The 13,161-nt window shown below is 43.2% G+C and overlaps 1 pseudogene; it reads right to left on the bottom strand.

Annotated features, from left to right (window-relative positions):
* Positions 1-12,734: 12,734 nt before the first annotated feature.
* LOC136637814 (5S ribosomal RNA) lies at positions 12,735-12,851 on the bottom strand (annotated as a pseudogene).
* Positions 12,852-13,161: the final 310 nt, after the last annotated feature.

Here is a 13,161-nt window from a genome sequence, read left to right as displayed (position 1 = left end):
TTACGGTAAGCTTTCAGACAGCAGCATCCTTTAACATGGTTTTCTTTTTTTTTCCTGCTGCTAATTAAACTATAGAAAAGCTGTTCTATGAGGAAGTGGAAGAGAAAATTAAAAACCTTCCGTATTTTAGTTAAGGGCATCATAATTGCTGTCCAACTTTCTATTGGAATTACCAGAAGGGAATGGATCATTTCTAATAAATCAAAATCTTGGGACAGTTCCTCTAAACTGTGCTATAGCTTATTTTCATTTTTGGTTTATTATTTTGATGACTAAAACAAAAGTAACTTTGAACTTCCTTCCTTTCCACTCAAAAGCTGATGGTGTTTTAATTAAGATTCAAAGGGCAGCTTTTTCAGTACCACTATATTGGCCAAATTTTAATGAAAGCTATATTCTGGCTTTGTATATTAGTCACATTAAGATTTATTTGTTCCATAAAGATGTGTGCGGAAGCGGAATTCTGATAATGCTTCCGACAGTAAGAGGAGAGGAAGAAAGTGGTTGATTTGTTCTTTTAGATTTTTAAGCATTTCACAATAGCATTAATAGTTTTTGGTCAAGAAGACATGAAGGGGTAGGAAGAAAGTCTCAACCCAGTGACATATGCAAGACAAGTTTGCATCACTTGCGAAACAGCAAATCATTCCACACAAGTCATAGATTCAATTCCATGACAGCCCCCAACCCCCATTTTGGCAGACGCAGTCAGGCAGCAAAACCTGGACGCTCATCATGGCTAATTCCTCCCCTATGTACTTGGGGCCAGCACATCCATGAGGCCAACCAAAGCAGTTGCCTTAAGCAGCAGATTAGTGGGGGTACCTACCCATTTCTTCACTGCTTTCCCTCCTCCTGTCACTCCTTGGATGAGAAGGACAGAGCGAAAGAGAAAAAGGAGACAGCAGAGTTAGAACACTGGAGCAGAGGTTGGCATACCATTCAGTAAGGTGGGGTAGCATTTGATATGCTACTCAGGCATCACAAGTTCTTGGACAAGCCCAGACCCAATCCTTGGGCCTCACTATCAGCAGAATACATGTTCTGCTGGTAGTGCCTGCTGCAAAAGTGCCGTAAAGAGCTTTCCATTGCACTGTGCACTCTGCCGGAAGTCATTTTATGACAATGGAAGGCTCTTTCTCTGTTGTAACACCCTGTCCCCATTGTAACACCGTATCAAAACACAGTAAAAATACTTATATAAGTAAAGCATGTTAGAAAGAAAGTGCTATACAACTGTTAGAAGTGCAGCCCAATCCTAACCTGTACTGGAACAGGCAGGCCAGCTGACCTGTCCGGTATCCAGCGCAGGTCTGAAGGTGGAGGTAATGCAACAGTAAGGGGACTTGCGCCAGCCCAACAAATGCTCAGAATTGTGCTCTTGTGTTTATTTGCTCCTACCATTTTGTTGTCTCTACTTGTTCAGATTTCTTTTAACACTTCACTATATGTGAAGGCTAAACTGTAGCTGTCACTGTGCAGTCTGCCCCTCTTAAGTCTCCTAGTTCTGCAAAGTGCCCTGCCAGAGTATACTAGTCACCACCAGTCTGCATAGCAGAGATAAAGAGGAGAGCAGGGCCAAGAGAGGCTGCCCCCTCTACTTTTGATTTATTTATTATAAATAAATATTCCTGCCTTTCCATTTCATTAAAACTTTCAAGGGAGCTAACAGTGTAAGATAAAAGACATGAAAACCCAATACAGGTCCAGCCTATTGATACACGGATTTTTTTATACACGGATTTGACTCAACACAAATGGCCCCTGCAAATGAGAAGGAATGTGCTGATCCCTGGGGAAGGGGAAAAATGCAGCCCTTTAAAATCAGTTTAAAAAACTGAACAGTCCTTTAACAATAGCCTCCTTAATGAGAGAGAGAGAGAGAGGGCAGTTGGCTGACAATCTATCAGTCCTTCTGTCTCCAGGTGACCCCTCCCTTCCCTCTGAGCACTTGAAAGAAAGATACTTTGCATTGGTGACGGGAGGGGTAGGAGTGAAGCCTTTCTAAGCACCTTGAGAGAGACTGATCTTTGGATCTTGTCTTAATGACGCTATCTTAACATCACAAAGGTAAGCAAGGCTGTTTTTAAATCACTGGAGCAAAGAAACTTTGTTTTTTTTTGATGGATGACAGCCTCTCCAGGAGATCCCATTGCTAATGCATCTTTTCAGAACTGTTCAAGACCATATCATGCCATCTTGGGAAAGGATGTCTCCCAGACTTTCAAGTGCTCAACTAAAATAAGAGACATTCCTTTGAAGATGTGGTGAACACAAGTCATTTACCATAAATTTGTTCATTTCCCAAGCCTATGGACATCACAGATATGTAACAGTATTTTAATGCCTGCTTGATCTGATTAACCCAGTATGCATCTTCACTACTTAATGTGGTAGTCTGGGATGCCATATGATTGTCTTTCTAGTATGATTTCTTAGAGTATAGAAAAATCTAATTACAAGTTGTTTGTTTGTTTGCATAAAGGCTAAAGGAAAGTGGGCTTGTTTCCATATAGGAAACTTTAAGCTATTTTTTAAATATATATTGGGAAATGACTTTCTGATAAACGTATTCAAGAAATGCCAGCAAACAAAGAAGATCACATAGATACAAGTATTTCTCTTTAATAAGCCCTATGTAATATTGAATGCTGGCAAACTTTAATTTAAAACAAATATAAACTAGAGGAATGTTTGGACAGGGGCTGTTTCACTTATATCTGCTGTACATGCAGGCTGGCAGATTAAATAATTGAAGACACTCTTAGCTGCCTACGCTTCTTAACATCTCTGTTAGTTTAACATTAAGTTTACTAAATTATTTAGGACCATTCAAAGATTAGGGCATTCAGCCTATATTCCATCTAGGCTGCCTGTCTCTAATTGCAACCGATGATACCATATTAATTATAAGGATGGGGAAATTATTTGAGTGATTTGCACCTTCTTAAGCTTTACCCAAATGGAGTCCTAATTTCCTGCACCACAATTTAAACTGAATTAAGTTTCACTGCAATCTAGTGCTTCAGATGAAAATCTGGGCTTTGTATACTACATATTTCTTCCACTCTGACATTTATCTGGAAGCAAAGGAACTCATTTAAGCTACATATATAGACAGTTGTTAATTTCCATTGTGACATTTCTATCTAGACATTTGCAGTGCTCTGATTATGGAGGAAATGGTGGGGGGGTCTTCATGAAATTCAGAAGTTCCCCTTCTCTTTTCACTTCTCCCCATTTTAGCCAGTTCATGGCCCACCCTGTAGGCTTCTAAAATTAGCAGGTAAGGAGGCAATCACAAAACGTAAGAGGTTCCTCTCTCTCATTATAGTTGGAGCACTGGTGCATTTCAGGAAACTAAAGAAAGCCACATTCATCTGAAGGTCCCTGCTGGATCAGACCAAGAGTTCATCATGTGTGTTTCACACAGTGGCCAACTAGACACTTCTGGAACGCTCACAAGCAGAGCATGAAGATAATATCTCTCCCTTGCTATCAGCTTCCATGTCGAGCAGCTGTAGTTGTCCTCTACAGCACACTGTTGCTTTTATAGATAATATGACTCAAGCCTGGAGAGGAGCCAGTCCAAAGCTGAGCATTTTCAGGAAATCCCTGTTGAAGCTGGTTTCTAATGGGTTGGATTAAGCAGGCATGGGGGTATGTTTAACTGGAAATACCATATTTTATATTTTAGTGGGTATTTTCAATACTTAAGTATTGTTTCCTGCTACAAGTCATCAGATGAGTTAGAAAAACCAATGGATGAACTCCCGTAGGCTTAATTAGAAATTGGCTTGGTACTTATGAACTTTCACAGAGGTTCAGGAAAACCTCATTCAGAAAACCAAAGCAAAGACATATTAAAGGATGCCTTTTGCCATAATGTTTAGCATATGTTGGCCTGCCCTCGACAAATAGGCTTGCTTAGGTTTTAGGTAGTGTGGGAAATGAGTGGTGCCTCAGTGACTTTTTTATTTTATCATTGATTGTGTCTCACAAGCATGAATGAATCCCACGTTCATTACGTACATTTAAAATGTGTTTTAACTTAACTCTGTACACATCCAGAATGAAGGAAAGATATGCCAGGCCTAATTAATTTCAAGTTTCCAGGTTATGTCCTTTTTTGTAGATTCAAGGCCCAACATATTAGGCCTCAAGCACAATGTTATTTATTATATTACTCTTGAAATCTACGAATAGCCAGAAATTAATATGTTTGGTCATTTTTCATATTCTGTTTCTGACATTAGATCAAAGCTTGGAGCCAGACTCAGGGTAGCAGCCTTGGGTGTCACACAAACTATGAGTAGGCCAGCCCAAGCTTTTTACACTAGTCCAGATTCCGAGAGAGAGAAAGAGAGACCTTTTATTGGCAGTAGCTCGTCTGTTCCAACACATAAGAAATTAAATTGTTTTTTAAAAAGGCCACACACAAATTTTAATATTAAAATACAAATAAACTATATCACACAGGCCTGTTTCCATACTTTTCTACGACTGACAAAAGATCAGATCAGAAACCTTTATTAGCATCATGACTGACAAAAGGAAAGTAGCAGTGGCCTGCAACGCATCTACTGGGCCATCATTTAGGAGGTACACAAGTTTCAGCTGCTCTGAGAACCCAGTCTTCTTTTCTAGGTTAGATTCTAGATAAATAGAGTGTGTATCAGTATGAACTGGACAAGAAAAATGTATATGAGAAAGGGTCTTGACCTGCAACAGAGAACAGGGGCAATGTCTGTCCAAAAAAGGGACCTTATGATACCTTTCTGGAGTTACTGCTGATGGAACAACGTTAAATCTGGTCCAGATTCAGTAGCTGAGAATGGTAGACTAAGGTCACAATCCTACCCATGCTTCTTTGGACAATCCACTGCAATTCAATGAATTTACTTCCAGTAGACTCATGGTCTTCTATCTAGTTACAGGGATAAACATGGAGGCACGGTTTTCCATGGGCATGTCCCTGTTTATGTGAGGAGCTGCACAAGCTAAAGGGCATTGCACATAAAATTTCTGGTCTGGTTCAGGAGTTATACACATGTTGACCTGGTCAGATAAGTAGTGATAATACAGACTTGCTGTTAAGAAGGTGAAGCAGATATCTGGATTCAGTGCTATACCCACCCCAAGGAACAGCTGATCAGCACTTTTGCCGGTTATCTGACTGGGGATATATATTTGCCACTCCAGCTGTACTGGAGCCAAGGTGTCTATTTTCCGATAATTCAAAGACTATCTATTACAAAATAGTTGTGGATTACTCTCATACAGTTCAACAGGGATAGTAGTCTAGGGGGAATGATTTGTGAATTACAACTCTACTGATGTATTGTTGAAACTGTGCCCTGAAACAAGAGAATTAGTTCAAGTTCACTTTGTTTTCCACGGTTTTGTCAGTCATGTTGTATTGCAGTAGCCACCAATAGTACCGCACAGGTTTCTGTTTACATGTGGAAATGTCTGTGAAAACATAGGCTGGATTACTTCCACTATTATTGACAATAATGCAAAAAAAAAAAAAAAAACCCATTTGACAATTAGAAACTGCTCCTATGAATTTGTACTCATAACCCAGAGTACTGCTAATACATACTGCAAGGGGTGGGTGGAACGTGAAGAAATGATTTACACTCTTGGTGGTCCTGCTTTACAGTCAACTTTGGAAGTGGAAATGAGTTTTTCTTTCCTCTCAGAAAAAGAAAAGAAACTACACCCACTCTTCTCTGAGGAAATTGTACCTTTTGGTTGAGTTCTTGTTTTGGTTTTATGACGCTTCACAGTTGTTTGGTTATTGGCAAGGATTTCCACCCAAAGGACAATATTTATTTATAAAATTTGTATTGCGCTCTACTCCTTAACAAGTCCAGGTGCAGAGGCATCCTGAGGGCATGCATCACTGGGTGTGGCACTTACCTGCATGAGCTCAGTATTCCAGAAGTTCAGGGGTGACATAAAGACATATGCACATCTCCCCCAACCTTTTGGGCTACTGCACTGCTTTTAATTAGATAAGCCTGTCTCCGGACTGCCTTTGTTTGGTGATCTTTGGCTCTCTCCAGGACCAGTCGCTTCGTGTTCTCACTGGTGAATGGCAAAAACACAATCGTGGGCAGGAGTGCAAGGAGGCTGGGCTCAGAGAGGGCCGAAGATTGCCAAATGGAGGCTTGGGCAGTTTGGTGCCACTTCTCACCTTTACCCACATCCCTGTTGTGGGATTATCCATGGGATTATTTCATTTTATTCTTACAACAGTCCTGTGAGGAAGGTTAGGCTGAGAGGAAACAACAGGTCCACAATCGCCATCAACTGTATGCATGACCAAAGGCCTCCCCAGACTAGGTCCATGATTCAAATCAAAAGAAGAGGCCATTCACGGCTCAGCACTTTGATGTTCCACGCTACTATCAAGGAGTAAGAAGAACCATGCACCCTGTCAAAGAATCAAGGAACTTTGTAGCTGTAAGTCTTGTTTAAAGTGGAATATATTTCCTTCAGTTGTTCTAGTGCTTTGAAAGAACAAGTGGTGATTCAAATGAGGAGGGAGTACAATGGCAGAGAGTTAAGCATCTGCTTGGCTTTGAAAATCAATGAAACTTTAGGACTAGCGTTTCTTTAGATTGCCTCCCTTCCCCCCATTTGCCTTATTGATATAGCAATTATATGTGCAATACAACTCCAGTTCTCCATCCCTATTTTATTGCTTTCACTAAAGAGAAGCTGTTTCTACCAAACAGAAAGAAGTATACATCCTATCCAAAACTCAGGGAATGTTGCAGATGTGGCTTGGGAGCCTCAGGGGCTAAACAATATTCCATAGTATCAATAATGTATCTGGTGCAATGGATAAAAATGTTAACATGCCCTCCATTCAGCTGCTTTTTCTTCCGTTATCACTGTCAGTTGCCTGTGAGCAACTCAAGAAATAAATAACTTCCAGTGATATTACTGAATTAGATAGTTCCCTGAGGAAAACCAATAGTACTGAGTCACTTATTTCCCACTTTATGGACTTCAGTGGTACTGTGTCTATTATATACCATCATTGATACTGTCAGAATGCCATCTCTTCAGTTGTTCCAGTGTATGGAAGAATCAAGAGAGAACAAACAAGGACTAAAAGAAGACCACAGTCATGTCCTCTGTGGAAAGCAGGGTACAAAGTTGATTCTGATGGGATGGCAGTGGAACTTCTTTCTCCATGCCATGCTGTTTCTGCTGCCTCAGGCACACGTCAATGAGCCAAACTAGGTACTCATAATAAACTTATACCACACAGTGACATTCAGGGCCCTCTTCAATGGCAGTGTCTGCTTTTGGGAGGCTCTGGGACAAAAGCCCCTGAAGTCCCCGCAATGACATGTTATCCCACATTTTGGAAAGCCCACAAATATGCAGCTATCTCCAGAGTCAATCACAGAGGTGGGGGTAGAAGGAGGACCATTTGGCCTGGGCCTTAGGCTATCATTAAACAGAAGTTAATTTTTCTGGCATTTGATAAGTTTTATTTTGTTTTCATGTGTCATAATTCCATATTTTTATTATGGCTATGTTGGGGAAAGTTCAAGTTTACCTCAGACAAGAGGCTAGAAGGCTCACCTTAAGTACAAAGAGCAGAATGTTTCAACTCAGAAAATTGACTGTAAACTAGGAAAAAAGGGCAGGAAGAACTGGGAGAGCCCTGGAGGACCAGAGTGAGAACTTTTGCTGTAAGGTCTAGTGGGTAGTCTTACCTTTAATGGAAAGACAGTTCCAGGGAGCCCTATAAAAGCCCGAGAGGGAACCCTGGTGAGGTTGTTGTTCCTGAGACAGCTGGCATGTTGACAACATCCAGAGCTGAAAGGAAAGTGTTGTGAGCAGCAGATTTTTGAAAGAGCACAGATTCCAGTTTGTGCCTCTTGGGCATCTTTAGAAAAGAGGCACCTGAGGGGGGACATGATTGAGACATACAAAATCATGCAGGGGATGGACAGAGTGGATAGAGACGCTCTTTTCCTTCTCACATAACACCAGAACCAGGGGACATCCATGGAAGTTGAATGTTGGGAAAGTTAGGACAGACGGAAGAAAATATTTCTGTACCCAGCGTGTAATTAGTTTGTGGAACTCTTTGCCACAGGAAGTAGTGATGGCATCTTGCCTGGATGCCTTTAAGAGGGGATTGGACAGATCTCTGGAAGAAAAGTTCATTACGGGTTACAAATCATAGTAGGTATGTGCAAGCTCTTGGTTTTAGAGATAGGCTGCCTCTGATTGCCAGATGCAGGGGAGGGCACCGGGACGCAGGTTGTGTCTGCTGTCTTGTGTGCTCCCTGGGGCATTTGGTGGGCCACTGTGAGATACAGGAAGCTGGACTAGATGGGCCTTTGGCCTGATCCAGCGGGGCTCTTCTTATGTTCTTATGTGCCAGCTAGGAACATAACCTTGTTCATGCCTTCAGCTGTATAAGACAGGTGATATACTGGGAGCTGTTTCCTTGATCACTCTGTTATATAGTGGGTCCATGCAAATAAAGGAAGGCATAGTGGTAACAGCTCAATACGTTTATTCCATCTTCAGAACAGAACCTGGCAATGAATATGACACAAGGCAAACACCCCAGGCTTTTATACCCTTTAGCTCCGCCCAGACTTCCCATGATTGGTGCAGTTGAAACATTAAATAGAGGGCCAATCAGATGGTAGGATTTCGATCCCTCACCCGATTGGCCAGCAATAAGTCTGAGCCAATCAGTTATGCAGGATTTCGATCCTGCATAATTTGCATACATAACAACTCCATCCTGTGACTTACCTTTTTATTTACCTTACCTACCTCCAAGTTCTGTCTGTTTGTTAGTCTAAGACAGGAGTGGGCAAACTTTCAACTTTAGGGATCCTGAACCTTTAACAATTGTGTAGAAGAGCGAATTGCAGCAGGTGCAGCTTGTTATCTCACAGGTGACAAGCCGCACCTTCTGAAATTCCCTCTTCTATACAATTGCTAAAGGTCCAGGATCCCTAAAGTTGAAAGTTTGCCCACCCCTGGTCTAAGATAAGCATCTGTTCAACTGTTCATCCTGCGTCTGTCTCTGTCAGTTTTCTGTCTGCTTGGGTATGGTCACTGCTTGCTTAATGCACTTGTTGTGCCACCTCATTTGGGGAGGGGAACGACTGGGTGCGGGTAAGCCTGGAGCTCTTGGAATGTTTGTTTCAGAGTAAGAGAGACATGTGCCATCCTATGTGACACAAGTCCCAGTGATCCATACCTTCTAACAGCTGGGCAGCAGATGGAGGGACAAGTACTATAACAACAATAACACAGGGCTACCAAAACACACACCCCTTTGAAAGTTGTCAAGGATGTTTGAACAAATTTAGTATATTTTTGTGGTGCTGAATCCAGAAAAGGCATCGGTTTTGCCTGATTGACCCTAGTTTAGGGGGTACAGCCTAGCCCAGTGATGGTGAACCTTTTAGAGACTGAGTGCCCAAACTGCAACCCAAAACCCACTTATTTATCGCAAAGTGCCAACACAGCAATTTAACCTGAATACTGAGGTTTTAGTTTAGAAAAAAACAACTCATACATTAACATCTTTTACCTACTATTACTTGTAACCCGTAATGAACTTTTCCTCTAGAAATCTGTCCAATCCCTTCTTAAAGGCATCTAGGCAAGTTGCCATCACTGCTTCCTGTGGCAAAGAGTTCCACAGACTAATGACATGCTGGGTAAGGAAATATTGGCAGGGAAGGGGTGGCTGCAAGACCTTACCGCTGCTCATTTTCTCAAACAAGAAAAAAAGTTTTTTTAAAGGCCCACCCACAGAAGTGGGCTCTAAGGCTGCAATCCCAGCTACTCTTTCCTAGGAGTAAGCCTCATTGACTCTAATGGGGCTGGTTGGATGGCTGCATCATGCTGTATTTCATGCTCACAGCTATGTGAAATTGTGCATGCACTTCTTTTCCAATAGGATTGGAGAAGCAATTCTATGGTTTACCTTTAAGATAATATAAAAATTAGTTTTGTGTGACGTTCTTACAGAATAAGCCTCCAGCGGGCAATAAGGCAGGGCCAGCAGCACGTGCAGGGCTGGCGCCATAAAGCCCAAGCTGTGGCCCCAGCGCTCTGCTCCCCTCCAGCTATGCCACGCTGTGAGCTATGCTCCCCTCCAGCCTAGCTCCTCTCCAACCCCACCACGGGAATGTCTGCGCTGCACCCTCAGGCTGCAATCCTTCCCTCACATTCTTGGGAGTAGCCTCACTGACTACAATGGACTTACTTCTGTGTAGACATGCATAGGAGTAGGCTGCAATCCCAGCCATGCTTTCCTGGGAGCAAGCCCCACTGACTCTAATGGGACTTACTTCTGAGTAGACATGCAGGATTTGTCTCTGGCTGCGCTGCTCACCCCCAGCTGCGCCTGTGCTGCGGAGGAAAAGCCTCTCCTGGCGCTGAGTGGGCAGTTGGAAAGGCGGGCTACAAAGGTTCAAATGGCTGAGGAGGAGAGCAGCTCAGGATTGGCTGGTCTTCAGCCAGTGAAGGGCCCTGAGCCATTCTAACAGAAAAAGACAGGAGTCTGCTGGATGCTGATTGGCTGAGCCTGCTGGAGAGTTGGGGAAGGGAAAAACAGGGAGGGAAACAAACTCGGGGCAGGTGGGGGCAACGGAGTGAAGGGAGAGGAGGCAGCAGCTTCAGTGCCCCTCTCCAGGTTGCCTGGCTCAGCGTGCGTGCCCACAGAAATGGGGCCCTTTCTGGCACGCGTGCCATAGGTTCACCAACACTGGCCTAGCCACTTTATATGCTGATTCAAACAGCTTCCTTGTAAAGGAAGTTGATGCCACGGTCCTTTTGGCCCTGAGACCTTCAGGGTTTGACTGTGGACCCTCAGAGGCACATGGGCCCTCTGCCAGTGTCCAACCCCTGATGCCATCTATGGGGTGTGTGCATTAAAAAATTGATGGATGATGGTGCTGGTAAGGGATGGATCAGCATATGAAAATATGGTTGAGCGTGACTGCAAAATTGGGTTGCTTTGCTCTGCATAGGAATAGATGATGAAGTCCTTCCTATATTTTGCCTTAGTCAATTATGATTGTAGTTGCTGCGTGTACTGTGAGAACCTGTATGGAGTGATCAGGAGAAAATAATGGTCTGTCTTTTATGTTATAGAAGAGAGAGGATTAAGTAACAGCTGATCAATATTGTTAAGATTTAGGCAGCTAAACCCAGGAAAGCGTGAACTCCTTTAAATACATAAATAATACCAGTGTTGTTAGAAAGAAAACAGCTGTGCTGTTTCCTTTCTGTGTGTGAATTCTAAACACTGAATGGTGGTATCAGCCGTGTCAAATACCAATGACTATATAAATGCTTAATGACCACATTCAGCTCATTACAGGAATTTATATTTCCTTATGGGAAAGCATACATTTGATAAGGAGTACAGCATCTCCCTCTTTCCCATAGCGTGCCACAGAATAGTAGGATTAAGAAACAGATGAAGGGAGGCCACATACATAGCAGTGTTTTGGTATGCGATTAATAAGCAAAGGCTTCAATGCTAGATGCACTTACCTGAGAATAAGTAATTCGGGGCCCTATCCTAGTCTTTGTGCACTGGCTCACCACTGGTGTGCACTGTTGCAAACATGCCATAAGGCACATTTGTGGGCCCTAGTGCCGGTGGAGCACTGGAGCTTGGCGGTTGTGCAGACCACTGAGCAGTGAAGAGGTAAGTGGAGGTATGGAGGGAGGGGGCAGGAGGCACTCAGGGGCGGCGAGAGGCAGAGGGAGGGCTGAGAGGAGGGAGAGGGGCAGAAGGGAGGTGGGACTGGTGGGGCTTCTCCCCAACCAATCTAGAGCCTCCATGTTGGGCTGTCCGCCCTTCTGGTCGTCGCAGTATCAAATAGCCCCATTGCAGTGCTACTCAGTTTACCCAGGGGAAGGAGATAATAGTCCCCCCAAGGAGGAGGCAGCAATTGCCTGGAGCACGTAGGATGCAGTGGCAGCCATTTTTGGCACCGCTACAGCCCACTTGCCGGTTAGCTCAGGATTGGGCTGCTGAGACTTACTTCTGAGTAGACACGCCTAGGCTCGCCTCAGCACTACAGTCCATGAAGTCTGTCATGGATATGCATTGAGCTGATGAATTCATTTTCAGTTTTATTAAAGAGAATAAAAGAGTTTAAAGTTTTATTAAAGAGACACAGGCCCTATGCACAGATTGAATACCTCAGCCTAAAGCAATTGATTTTTTGCATTTAAAAATATTGCTTCTTATTCTATGTTTTTATTCAGATATAGCTTTTTCCAAAAGTGATTGACACCGATGGACACAATCCTTGGGCATATATCTTATTTTATGTTTCAACTGACTTTTTTCTTTGTATCAAAAAAGAAAATCACATGTTCTTGCAGCAGATTGGTCAGTTGAATACACTGTCAAGGGCACAAACAATGATTTAAAAAAAAATCCAAAGGTAGGATTGTTTTTCTTATTTGTGTACTTGTTGAAAGCCATCATATCATGACATTTACTATGAACGTCATTCATTCTCCCCCCCCCCTCAATTATTGGAGTTTGGAAGGGATATTTTCTTGGGATATTACCAAACAAAATGAATGATTAACCATGTGAACCTATGCATGTCTATTAAGAAGGAAGTCCCATTATGTTCTGTGGGGCTTATTCCCAGGAAAAAAATGGTTGGCAACTTTCAGTCTTGAAAGACTATGGTATAAGCCTACAGCACCCGGTATTCCCAGGCGGTCTCCCATCCAAGTACTAACCAGGCCTGACCCTGCTTAGCTTCTAAGATCAGATGAGATCCAGTATGTGCAGGGTAACAGTTGCTTTCCCAGGAAAGTGTGCATAGGATTGTAGCCGGGCAGCCCAATCCTGAGCTCCCGTGGCATGCAGCTTCGGCAACACTGAAAATGGCTGCCGCAGGATCCTGTGCGACACGGGCTACCGTGGACAGCACCTGGGGAGAAGGGGACTTTTGTCCCCTTATCCTGGGAAAGTATCCTCACAATGGGGCTACTCAATTTAGGTAAAAGCGTTCGTGTAGGGCACCGAGCCCCACACAAATGGACAGTATCTGGGGGAGGGGAGCACCACTGAACCCGCCTCTCTCCCTTCCCACTCTCTCCCCCCAGCATGCCTCC

This window comes from Tiliqua scincoides, chromosome 1 (assembly GCF_035046505.1).
Source record: "Tiliqua scincoides isolate rTilSci1 chromosome 1, rTilSci1.hap2, whole genome shotgun sequence".
NCBI lineage: Eukaryota > Metazoa > Chordata > Lepidosauria > Squamata > Scincidae > Tiliqua > Tiliqua scincoides.
The sequence above is the reverse complement of the archived record's forward strand: the minus strand, read 5'-3'. Positions and strand labels throughout refer to the sequence as shown.